Consider the following 13,880-nt stretch of genomic DNA (forward strand, 5'->3'; position numbering starts at 1 on the left):
GACAAATGGCAGTGCTGACCCGAAAGGTTGGGGGTGGCCACCTCTCCTTTATTCAGGACACGTTTTCCCCTTTGTGTCCCAAGCGCAGATGAACCTCTGGGGTGTACGGGCCTCCCCCCGGCCAGGCAAATGGTATAGGCGAAAGTAAAACCCACCAGTGGCTCCTTGGTGTCCAGGGTACCTGTGCTGAACCCCTCGAGACAGGAAGATGGTACCCATGTGGTATATATAGGGGTTACCACCAGATCAGTATTTTATAGGTATACCTAGTAATGTTTATGTTAACACCTGTTAAAACATTGGGAAAAACAGAAATCTTCGATATTTTCCCCTCTGAAATGTAAACATGACAGTATATACACAAAGAAGTCACCTAAAAGGTATTTTTGAGAGTTTTCCATACTATGTACAAATGGTTATTAAACTAAGCAGCAGGGCTTTAAGTGGGATGAAAAAACGGGGGGGGGGCAGGGGTTGTCTCTTAAAGGGGTGTGGCCAAAGTAATTAGGGACGTGGCTTAAAACACCTAAGCTAAAAATCTGTTCTTAGCATAGTGTGCCTATTTTGCAAAACACGGAAGCACCGGGCTCAGTGCTGATTGGCAATAAGGTAGTGCACAAACTCTAGACATATTAAGCAACATAACAAACAATATATCAACCAATTTAGAAAAATATTCTTATTTCTATTAATCTTTTTGTATGTTTAGTTGGTAGAAAAAAATATATATAGATACAATTTATACACAATTTACTGCAACACATAAATAATTGCATATTGCTACCTACATTACATTGGTACATTCGACCGCAGAATGTTTAGGAGTTCACAGTTAAGTAGCATATTATTTATCACATTTTATGTTATTTAAACACGATATGCAGCAAAAATAACATTATATAAACAAAGAACACTGGTAGTGATTTGCAGAATACCACCAACGTGTTTCGGCAAATGCCTTCTTCAGGATTTTTCTTTTACCAATGAATACTAAAAAGTAAGAAAAATATATTATCTAGAGTTTGAGCCCACTGATACAGTAAATTTATGAACTTGTCAGTATACCATATATTGCTGATAATTCTAAGCTATGGCCTGAAAGGTGAAAATGAACATAGTGTGCCGCCTGACTGGTATTTTGTCATTGCATCCAGATATATGATACAAGTAACATTATACCTACAACAAGTCAGGACTATTGGCTTTCCAAATGGTTGTTAGTTGCATAAGATAAATAAGCAGCAACTATGGCTTGTATATCATATTGAAAAAGCTTCCACTTAAAGCCCTGTGACACCACAACAATGTTGCTGCTCCTGAGTTTCAGAAAGAAAAGGGAAATCCAGAGAGAAAATGACTCTTTAAAGGATTTCCCTTCCCCTACAACGCTCACCCGGCATGACGTCATGCCTTAACTTCTCCACTAGTGAGAAGTGAGCAGTGTGAGCACGTGCACATCGATGTGACTGCTGTCACTGCAGTCCAGAAAAAAACAGATGCCTGTGCCAGGGCACAAAAACAAGCCCGATAGAGACCCGTTTCGAGGCCTCCTTTAAACAAGCATTGGCATAGCCAATAGGTCTCGCCATGCAAAAGCTGATGTTGTTACCAACTATATTGTGCTGCATAACTAAATACTTACAAGGTCCCAAAAGCGATACCTATTGGCTATGCCGATGCTTTTTTATTTAAGCTTGGCCTTATTTTATATGTAGTTACCTGAAGGTGTAAGACTGCAAAAAAATCCTGAATATTTTGTTTCTTTACCCATGCTTTTGGCCATCCACACTCACACACCATTGCGTGCAGCATCAGGATTCCCCAACTTTTTTTCAATGCACTTCGATCGCTAACCCGGAGATATATTCCAAATTGGAATATCTCCTAGATGAACAAAAGCAATGGGGTAATATATACTGTTTACTGGTCGCAAAATACAGGTCGCAATTTGCGAACAGCATTTTTGTTACCAGTAAAGATTTTTAAGAACGGACTTATGTACTAATAGGTCAGTTCTTAAAAATTTGAATCATAGTGGGTCGTAATCTGACATAACTCATGCATATTAATGAGGTAGGTTGCAAATTGCAATCCACTATGATTCGCTGCCACCACAGGGGTGGTGGCTTGCTGTGGTCAGCAGACCACCATGTCTTTGGTTACTTTTAAATAAAGCAGTCTTTTTCATTTTTTCTTACTTAAAACAGCAGTTTTCGCTTAAAGTGAAATGGCTGCAAATGAAAAAAACTAAAGGTTTTGAAAACTTTTTTAAGAGTAAGCAGTGAACCCATGGACCACTGACTACTATTAAAAACATGCTTTTATGACATTCACAAAGGGGAAGATGTCCCTTGGTGACCCTACCTTTCAGGAGTATGTAAAATATTAATGTTTTGAGGCCAGATTCCATCCCAAAACATTAATACAGAACATAAAGAATCGATAATTGGAAGGGACAGCCTAAACACACCTCTTCCATTCCAAAAAACGATTCGATATGGCTCCTTAAAGCCATTAAGCGGTTCGGAAACATGTTACGAAGTTGCTAGATTGGTTTAGTACATGCCAAAAACACATTTATAGGTAGCAAACCGTGCAATTTACCAAATCACAGAATTTGCGAACAGTAAATGTGGTCTGCCCCAAAGACATCAAGTATTCAGAAGAACAACAAATTAGCTAAATGTGGACAGACACACCTTTGCAGGAAGCAGTGAAGGCAGGTCTAGTGTTACAAAGCATGTGTATGCCCACAGTGCGCTGGCAGATGGGATTCAAGCCATATGCTGCAGGAAAAAAATGCACACTCCTACCACAGCTACCACACTGCATCTTCTCATATTTGAGCTGCTCACCTTTACACACGCACCTCATTTTACATGATCCCTGGCTCAGCAAGACAAAGAGCTTTGTGCAACACCAGCCGAAACAGCTTCCCACCCCCAGTTTCGGCCCTGGAATTGATGTGGGGTGGCGTAACATGGCCATGCAGTAAGACAGGGATGCGTCCTGAACGGTGTCAGGGAACTGTTAACCTTATTCCTGTTCCAGGGGCACAGCAAGACAAAGAAGTTCACCGCCCCAGAGCTGAAATCTGCACCAGACGCAGCATGGTCAAATAGAATCGATGTACTGCTACTTGTAGTACACAACAATATTCTGGCAGGGCCCACGTCAAGAGTCACGTCATCTCCTGACCACCACCCAGATCTCACAAGGAGTTGGGACATTTTGGACAGAGAATTCACCACACGGCCGCTGTGACAGAAGATGTGTGCATGATGTTGGTAGAGAGCACACACGTCATCTGTGCACGTGACATTCTAGAGAGAATACAAATAAAACAGTGCACACCATCTGTTGTTACAGCGCAGCGCACCCATCTCCGGTGCAAGTCCGGGCTGCCGGAGATTTTAGGTCTCCGATACACTGTCTGCGATGTAATCGACGTCCAATGATCGCACACATCAAAGGTCACGCTGCCAGAATTAACACACTTCTATACTACCCACCCTCAAGCGGCTGAGGAAAATATACATCTACAAGTCACAGCATTGCAGGCAGATGAGACACGCGTTGACAATGCAGAGCCCATGACGTCCCACATAATGTGCATTACTAACATGCACAGCAAGGAGCCCTAAAGGACAAACATTACTGATGCACAAACAACCCGGGCTGCTAGAAAAAACATACAACCCCTTGCAGTCACTGTCAGAAAACACGTCAAAGGTCACGCTGCCAGAATTAACACACTTCTATACTACCCACCCTCAAGCAGCTGAGGAAAATATACATCTACAAGTCACAGCATTGCAGGCAGATGGGACACGCATTGACAATGCAGAGCCCACGACCTCCCACATAATGTGTATCACTGATACGCACAGCAAGTAGCCCTAAAGGACAAACATTACTGATGCACAAACAACCCAGGCTGCTAGAGAAAACATACAACCCCTTGTAGTCACTGTCAGAAAATGTGCACACATCAGAAGGCTACGAAAACAACACAGACACAAAACGCAGGTCAATATTCGGAGCCTACATCCACAATGTATGTGCATGATACACGTCAGCGCAAACAGTCAATGATAATATATATCAGAAGCGCGCCCCGCTATGCCGCCAGAGAGGATACATCACAGCTGATGCACGCCTCATGCTGCCAAAAGAAGCCTTCATCCTCGCTGCTGTGCACGTGCTGCCAGCGAGAGCGTACGTCATTGCCGTACACAACATGCTGCTGGTAGTCTCATCGAACATAAATAAACCCATGCTGCCTGAGAGAATGCACTCAACCGCTCGCTATATATAACATACATCATACATAGAAAGGCTTATGTCCAATGACACTCCTGGAGTAAAAAACTGCACAGAAACAAGCTTTCGTATAAGCAAAAAGTAATAAGAAAACAAACGCAACCGCACGGCCACGCTAATTACAAACGATGGCTCCTGTGTGCCGCTGCTCGTGGGAGCCTGTAATTTAAGATGCAGGAAAATCTTAGGCAAATGTAAACAAGCGTGGCCGCGCAGCCACGCTAATTACAAACAGATGACCCTGCGCGCTGCTGCTCACTCCCGCAAGGTGGATGCCACCACAAGCACAAGTGCTTGAAAAGAGCTGACGGATATCTAAAGGTCATCTCCTAGTGCAGCGCATGCGGGCTGCGCTAGGCTCGACCTAAAAACTGCCGGTGCTCAGCACCTGTGAGACCTGGCCCACTTGAAGCCCTGCTAAGCAGCATAACAGCCCTGCTAAAAAAATATACAAAGTTTTACACAAAATATTAGTAAGGAACCAGCTTCAGGTCCTCTTGGAATCAGGAAACCCATAGGCTGGAATTTATGTCAGAGAAAGAAGGCAATCCTGGGTAATACTAGCTGACCCTTGCAGTTGTTTTTTATCACAATTTTGGCATTAGCTGCCTTTGCAAAATAAAGACCTTAGTGTATTTTAAAATCAGTACTCTATTACATAAACGCTTAGATGCCTCGTCAGGGGCAGTAAGCGCTATATATATATCTGCAATTAAAATTACAATCCCCTTTGCTCTTGGTGATATGGATTCTGGTCCACAGAGCACTCTTAAATTGAAAAAGATAGAAATATTTAATAAAAGTAGCTGGTACCTGCAATGCCTATAATTGCTGAAGTACCCAAGTGATGTGGTTACAGGTGTTACGAAAAGATGCTGATTCTACTCGGATTTTGGAACTTGCAGCTGTTACACTGTCATTTACATCACAGTTTCTCCTTAAAGTCCCTTTGCCATTTAAACGCGTGGATGTGAAAATTGAAAGTTGGGTTATAGACCAATTTCATCATACATTAACAAACCATTTGTGTTATGTGAACTTTCAGAAGATTCAAAAAAGGGGAAAAAAGTGCTTTCTAACCATTTAAATGTTAAATCCAGATCAACCGTCGCTTGTGCAGCATACCCTGTGTTCAGGTTTAACGCGCTTTGTTTTCTCTTTGTCTGAGACAGTTGAACCCTGTGTCTGTTCTCCTTTATCCATTGGTTCATCTCTTTAATAGGTGATTTTTTCTACTTTGTACATGCCTTGATATAGTAAACAAGTAGTGACATAATTTAAGGCAGTCACCAGCTGTAGAGCATCACTACTTCCATTGTTTAATACCCCTGTGTTAGTCAGCTTTGGGCTGCACTGTGCAGGAATAGCCAGTCAGAGTCATTTTAAGCTCTTGGCAAAGTGGGCAATTGCCCACGGCCACCACCTTTCAAGCGCCCCCTTGGAAAGTTAATTTTCTCTCTATTTCACATCTGTCTATTTCTCCGGCTCAACCTTTAATGTATTTTTTAATATTGATTGGCATCATGGGGCTTGAATTAGCCGAAAATGGGTAATAAAATGCAAAGTTGTACTAGATGGAAGCCCAAAAATTATGTCTTGCCCATGTCCCCCAAAATCCTTAAGATGACACTGAAAAGCCCAGCATTTCCTAAGTAGGTGCAGAAAAAGGGTATTTTTAATTAGTACATCAATCACAAGTACTGGAGATCTGATTAATGTAAGAGGAACCCAGAACTGGGGAACCTGGCACAGACTGCATCTTCATGTTCCAGTGCCATTCTGAAACTCTAGGGATGTACAACCTTTCTGCTGGTAGGAGTCAGTAATCTGAGATCTGAACTACCAAGATGAATTCTCATGTTTCTTTGGCAATTAATACTTGAAAGGGGTATTCAGCCACAAGACTGGCAGGAATGGAAAGATGAAGTGTAGAGAAAATATTTGTCCTGGAATTCCGTAATGTTGCCGTTAGTGTCCCTGGTTCCTTCTGAAGTACGAAACTATTACAAAGACATGACAAGCATGCTTCTATCTGAAAACCATGTTCACTTTAGTTCGGTCAGAACATGGTTGACAAAAACTTTGTCTGACCTAAATATTGTGTTCTAAATATCATTTACCAAGTGTTCATCTTATTGGGTGGAAATGTTATATTATTAATTTTAATTGGGTGATATTTTAGTAAGTGATTTTTAGTGCACAATACTGTTGTCCAAAGATATTTCACAGACGATAGTCTGGTACCATGATGTTCCTTTACCATCTTCATAAATAAGGTGCTAGACTTCATCTTGTTCAAGAATCTTTGCATAGAGGTCTGATAAGTTGACAGAGGAACAGGGCCAGCAAACAATAGAACTGGACCCTTTTATTCCTTTTCTTTATTAATAGTGCAAGAATTCCCTCTACAGCTGTCATTTTTTTAGACTTTCATTCATATTCGTCTTAGACGCAGTATGCAATAATGTCTTGCATTGTTGAAAACTACAACTTTGGGGTAGTTCTACAAGGTTTGCTTTCCCACCCACGAGTGAACTTCGATCAATGCACCAGCCCTTAATGTGAAAGAGAGGTTATTGTAGTAGCACTGCAGAACCCCACGTAATACACTGTTGAAATAGAGTTACGGGCTCTTGGGTTACTAACAATTCCTATAAAGGGATCAGGGGCACTGTGGTAACAGAAGCAAACGTATTTCATTGAAAACACACACACACACACACACACTGCACTAAGAAAAATAGACTCTTTAAATAAAAGCATTTAATATGACAGGAATAACCTTTTTCTGAGTACATCTAAAACAAGTACGCAGGATAACATAAAACAAAAAGAATGCATGTTGTGAGCAACAAGAATAAAATGAAAATTTCTAACATGGTTAAAATGTAATCTAAAACCTAACACCCTAAAACCTACTTTTATGTGCTACACTGAGAGATCATGGAAAGCAAAGTAACTTGCAGCAAAGAGTTTTTTAGGGAGAAGCAACACATTGCATACATTGTTGACGGAGGTGCTCCCTGCAAAGTGCACACACATGCTGTGGTAGTGATATTACTTGAGATGTCATCAGTGATGTAATTTGAGATGTCATTGACCATGTCATGAGTGATGTAATATGTGAGGTTATAAGCAGTGCATTGCAGGGGCATAAGTTATTGTTAGCTCAGCTAAGTATAACTGCTGAATTTCTCTGGTTTTGTACGAATGAAATGTCAGACTAACTATAATGTCCATGTAACCTTTGCTTTTTTCAGTGAATTTCTGAGCTTTAAAAAAAAAAAATCCTAATTATAACATCCCTATAACCTTTGGTGTTTTCAGTGAATTTCTAAGGTTTTTCAAATTCTATTTCCTAACTATATCATCCCTGTAACCTTTGTGTTTTTAAGTGAATTTCTATGGTTTTTTAAGCAGTAGTCACGCTTGTAGAGCATTGGAGAAAGGGAGCGGAGCCTCCGACCAGCTCTCAGAAATCCTGCTGTGTCAGACTTACTGGAGGTAACAGGATGGCTTCTTGGGCCCAATGTCAGTCAGCATCCAAGAGGACTTCATCACACAGCCAATAGTGCGCCAGGAGGCGCATTTGCAGAGCGGTGTAGAAAGTGTGCGGGCTCTCCGAGCAGCTCAGCAATTGCCCTGTGTGGGACTTACTAGAGGTACAAGGGGTTGTTGGCCCTCAAAGACCCTCAGCATCTAGGGGACCTAATCTCCCCTTTGCAGAGAGGTTGATAAAGGGGATGGGGCCTCCGGCGACTTCTCGCTGTCGGCTGTTTTTCTTCATTTTTATTATGGGAAGGGCGTCATGGCCCCATTCCCATGGCTGGTTTTGGGGGTAGGGGGGCCTTGTGCCCTCCTCCTGGGCCGATTTCCGTCCTGGAGGCCCTATCCCCTGGGGCCCAGACTTTTGTTTTTTAAAATTGTATTCGGGTAGGCGGGCCTCATGGGGGAAAGTGTTAAGCTCAGGAGAGGTAAAATTTACTATTCCCACGCCAGTCGATGCAACAGTAGGGAAAGTGTTGGACTCAGGAGAGGCTACATTTACTATTTCCACTCCAGTGATAGCAACAGTAGGGAAAGTGTTAGACCCAGGCAGGGTAAAATTTACTATTCCCACTCTAGTCGGTGCAACAGTACGGAAAGCGTTGGACTCAAGAGGGGTAAAATATACTATTTCGACTCCAGTCTGTGCAACAGTAGGGAAAGCATTGGGCGTAGGAGGGGTAAAATGTTCTATTCCCACTCCAGTCGGTGCAACAGTAGGGAAAGTGTTGGGCTCAGCAGGGGTAAAATTTACAATTCCCACTCTAGTTTGTGCAACAGTAGGGAAAGTCATTGGCCTCAGGAGGGGTAAAATGTACTATTCCCATTCCAGTCAGTGCTGCAGTAAGGAAAGCGTTGGACTCAGGAGGGGTAACATTTACTATTCCCACTCCAGCCTGTGCAACTGTAGGGAAAGCATTGGATTCAGAAGGGATAACATTTACTATTCCCACTCCAGGATGTGCAACAGTAGGGAAAGTACTTCAACTGGAAACAGATATCTTATTCGAATGCAATTAATAATTGCATAAAATTATAAAACTATTAACTTAAAATTAAATATATACGTTAAGAAATCAAACAATTGCAATAATTATAAATTGTTAAAAAATTTATATAATAATTGTTTTATATTTAATAAATATTTCATTAAATTCCCACACTATAGTCCCACACACCGAGAACTGCATCCTGGACCCTTTTCAGTCCGGGTTCCGCAGCAACCACAGCACCGAAACTGCCCTCATCGCCGCCACCGATGACATCAGGACCCTGCTACACAACGAAGAAACAGCGGCCCTCATCCTTCTAGTCCTGTCAGCCCCCTTCGACACAGTTTGCCACCGCACACTACGGGCACGCCTACACGACGCCGGGATCCAAGAGAAGGCCCTGGAATGGACCACCTCCTTCATCTCCGGCAGAATACAGAGCGTCCACCTTCCCCCTTCCACTCTGCAGCCACGAGATCACCTGCGGGGTACCCCAGGGCTCATCCCTCAGCCCATGCTGTTCAACATCTACATGGCACCACTCTCCCACGTCACCTGACTACACAACCTCAACATCATCTCCTATGCAGACGACACCCAGCTGATCCTCTCTCTCACCAAAGACCCCCACACCGCCAAAACCAACCTCTATGAAGGAATGAAGGCCGTAGCCGAATGGATGAGGAACAGCCAACTGAAGCTGAAGTTGGGCAAGACGGAGGTCTTCATCCTCGGATCCACCCCCTTGGCCTGGGACGACTGCTGGTGGCCGACCGCACTGGGAACAGCCCCATAAACAACCGACCACGCACGCAACCTAGGGGTCATCCTTGACTCCACCCTCTCCATGACTAAACAGGTCAACGCCGTCTCTTCCTCATGCTTCAACACCCTCCGCATGCTTCGCAGGATCTACAAGTAGATCCCCACCGAAACGAGAAGAACGGTCACCCAGGCACTCATCAACAGCAGACTGGACTACGGAAATGCCCTCTATGCAGGAGCCTCGGCCAAACTCCTGAGACGGCTGCAACGCATCCCAAACACCTCTGCACACCTGATCCTCGACATCCCTCGCCGCAGCCATATCACACCCGACCTGAGAGACCTGCACTGGCTCCCCGTCAACAAAAGGATAACCTTCAAACTCCTCACCCACGCACACAAAGCACTCCATAACACCAGCATACCTCAATAGATGACTCAGCTTCTACACCCCCACCCACCAGCTCCGCTCCACCGACCTCGCCCCAGTGCCCCGCATCCGAAGAGCGAACTCCGGCAGCAGATCGTTCTCCCACCTCGCTGCCAAGACCAGGAACGCCCTCTCCGCCCACCTACGGCAGACCCAAGACCTGCTGACCTTCAGAAGACTCCTCAAGACCTGGCTCTTCGAGCAGCAACGGCATCCACTACCCCATGCGCCTTGAGACCCTCTTGGGTGTGTAGTGCGCTTTACAAATGACATGATTGATTAATTGATAGAAATGTACATTTAACATATATCAAAATTATAAAATGATAAGTGCACAATTTACATTATTAATTAACAATTAATAATTAATAAATAATTTATAATTAATCAAGTATTATTTAGTGAACTTCCTACCCTAAAACCCTACAAACCTAACAACCACATCTAAAATGTAAATAAAAATATACCATCTTTGCACAATTCATATAATTAATCAATAAATAATGTATCAATAATTAATAATGATTCAATTATTATTCAATTAACTTCCCACCCTATACCCTCTCAAACCCAACAACCCACACCTAAAAAATAATTTAAAAAATCTAATACTTCCACAATTTACATAATAAATTAATAATTAATTAATAATATATTTTCAAACATGAATAATTAATCAATTATTATTTAATTTACTTCCCATCCTATACCCCTACAAACCCAACAACTCACACTTAAAATCTACCTTAAAAACATGTATTTCCACAATTTACATATTTATCAATCAAATAAATAATTAATATTACTTAAAATACTTTATAAATTAATTATACTTATTTAATGTCCTCCCCGTACCCCTACAAACCTCATTACCCGCTACAACACTATAAATTACAATTTACTATTAAATTATAAATATAAATAACTTAAGATTGCAAACTATATACAAAAACAATAACAACAATCGATATAAAATATTTAGCAATTAAAATATAATTTAAACACATAGAGAAACTTAAAAACAACATTTCTTAACATAAAAAGCAATATTTTTGTCAAAGATATTTCTGCACACAATATTTCTTTGTAAGAATATAAAAAATGTTATATCTCTGCAACCTGATATTTTTTACTCAATATTTTGTCCGAGGATCCTGTGAGCCTGCTCCACCATGTAAAGGTTCAATGCCTGTGCTCCCAGCACAGTGGAAAGAAGCCATTGTTCCACAAACAGCCCTGCACTTGGGCCCTGGGCTTTCTTGGGGAGCTACTCCTCTTGGACCTCTCAGCTGCCTTGACACGGTTGACCATGACACTCTGAAACAAAAACTCTATGAAGCCGGCATAGAGGGAACTGCTTTAGACTGGATAGCGTCCTACCTTCGAAACAGAACTAATGTCATCCATACCTGACCTTTCTCGTCCAAACCATACTCCACAAAAGCAGGGGTCCCTCAAGGTTCTATCATCTCGCCCATGCTTTTCAACATCTACATGAAGTCATTACCAGTACTGATCAATACATTTCACCTCACGTGCTATAACTATGCAGATGATACGCAAATACTCCTTCAACTGAAATGCCCCAAAGACATCGGAAAATCACCAATTTTCAGCTGTCTCAGAGCCGTGGATCAGTGGATGACCTGGAGTCATCTCAAATTGAATGCTTCAAAAACTGAAATACTCACGTGTGACGATTGGAAACATTACAACCCGCTTGCCACATTGAGGTTACGTAGTTTTCAGCCTCGCTTCGCTACAGCCGCCATTTTGCGTTTAGTCGCCATTTTATGTTGCCTCACTCAGGCAGCACGGCTAACGCAGAGAAAATGGTCTTTTCTGCCACTTTCAGCTGTTCAATGTTTTTCTCGCCAAGGAGCAACCTTTGCCCTTGTGTGCGATACTGATGTCAGGGTCCGTTCGAGTTTGCAAAGCCATGTCTAGACTGATTAATCCATGACTTACTCCACTGTTTGGGTCCCACCATTCTTCTCTACCTTATCTTATTTAACTGGCCTTCGCTATTCTCTCCGTGTGTTCTCTTGTTACATAGCTCTTCTCTTTGAAGCATTCTACACATGTTTTGCCACCTGCAAATTGAACTACGGGCACTAGTGTTGATTAACCTGATGGGAGGAGAGCACACGGGGTCTGAAAGGAGGGTGTGTTTTAGACATCTGATAGCTTGTTTTCGAACTATTCCTATTTGTCAGTTTTGTGTATATTGAGAGTTGTCATTGTAAACTTGTGTTGTATAATAGACTGTGCGCCACAGATTGAAGTGGCAGTCTCTTGAGAACCTACCTGTGTGGTACTTCTTAGATAACTGTGCTTAGCTGCAGCTAATAAAACTACTTTTCTACGCCAAGCAGAGTGTCCTGTTTCTCTGTCGGTCGAGGCAGGTGAACTCGGAGATCTAAGGCGTGCCCTGCGCCGCTCGGCCCATAAGGCCGGGTTCTCCAATTGGCGGCCCAACCTGTGGTGACTTCAGCAGTAGTAGTTCTGCCTGAGAGTCGTGAGGAGGTTCGCAGGAAAATTCCGGAGGATTTTGCGAACCACGTGAGCGACCCCTGCATGTCGAAGTGGACCGAAGGTCTTTTGAAGCTTTGCTACTCCTTCCCGACGGCTGCTGACGACTGCTGCCCTGACTGTCGCCCTGCCTTGGCCCTTTGGTGATGATTGGTATCGCGAGACGATAGACGGACATCTGTTGGCGTGAGAAAAGCATTTAGTTAAGTATTTGTGGGTAGCGCCCACTCTCTTTGTTTTTGTATTTTGTTATTCGATTAGCGCGCTAACCGAAGCCAAGGGGTAGGTACGTTTGTGCTGTGACTCTATTGTCTAAGAATCCCTTGACGTTTGTAAGGACAAAATGCCTGGATTTAGTAAGTTTAAGAAATTTTGTTGTTGTGGTTGTTTTGAGGAATCCCGATTGGAGGATTCCTGTCCAATTCCTCCAGTTGGAACTCCTACTTACGAACTTTACTCAAAGCACGGTCTGGGTCCTATAGCTTTTAATGAAATATGGACCCGTTACACTAAAAAGGACGGTGTTTTGCAATGGCCACAAAATGGGTCCTTTGAGCCAGATATATTAGATAATTTGGAAGCGATTTTATTCAAGAGAAAAGCCCGGCCGGCAATGTTTGACTCCTTACGCCTAAGGCGCAAGGAAGCCAAACAGAAAGAAATTAAGCGAATGAAGAAAGATAAGAAAGAACAGAGTATGTCGATTCTACAGGCTGCCCAACAATTTAAAAATGACGAAGCTGATCAAGCGATTGAGGTTTCAGAAAGACAACATCGCATGGCAATAGATAGATGCTATCCTGTATTGCCTACGGTATCAAAGAGTAAAACTCCTGATGATGATTCTTTTATGTCCCATTTGTTGACATTACCTCCGCCTTATGTGTTAGGAGCTAATGCACCGCCATTACAGCCCGCTGCCAATGCAGCTGCTGTACTTCCTGCACAGTTGCCTGTCCCTGTGATTCCGCCTCAACCCCCACTGCCAGCAATATCGGTACCCCAATCTCCTGTGCCTCAGTCTTCTCCATCTGTCGTTTCTTTTACTACAGATTCCTCTTCTGTCTTACAGAATACTTTGTCCCCCATTTTAGTGTCAGATTCCCCTGCAGCTCGACGGCGTTTAGTCGACACTGTCTCAGGTCTTTTGTCACCTTTTCTTGGACCTCTTTTCTTCTCTCCTGCCTCGTCTAAGAGGCAATCTCGTAGTCAATTTTCAGATTTGGAAGAACGGACTAAATTAGATTCCCTTGCCTATAATTGGATTATGAGTCGTGTACAGTATAATACAT

This window comes from Lissotriton helveticus, chromosome 5_1, assembly GCF_964261635.1.
Source record: "Lissotriton helveticus chromosome 5_1, aLisHel1.1, whole genome shotgun sequence".
Classification (NCBI taxonomy): domain Eukaryota; kingdom Metazoa; phylum Chordata; class Amphibia; order Caudata; family Salamandridae; genus Lissotriton; species Lissotriton helveticus.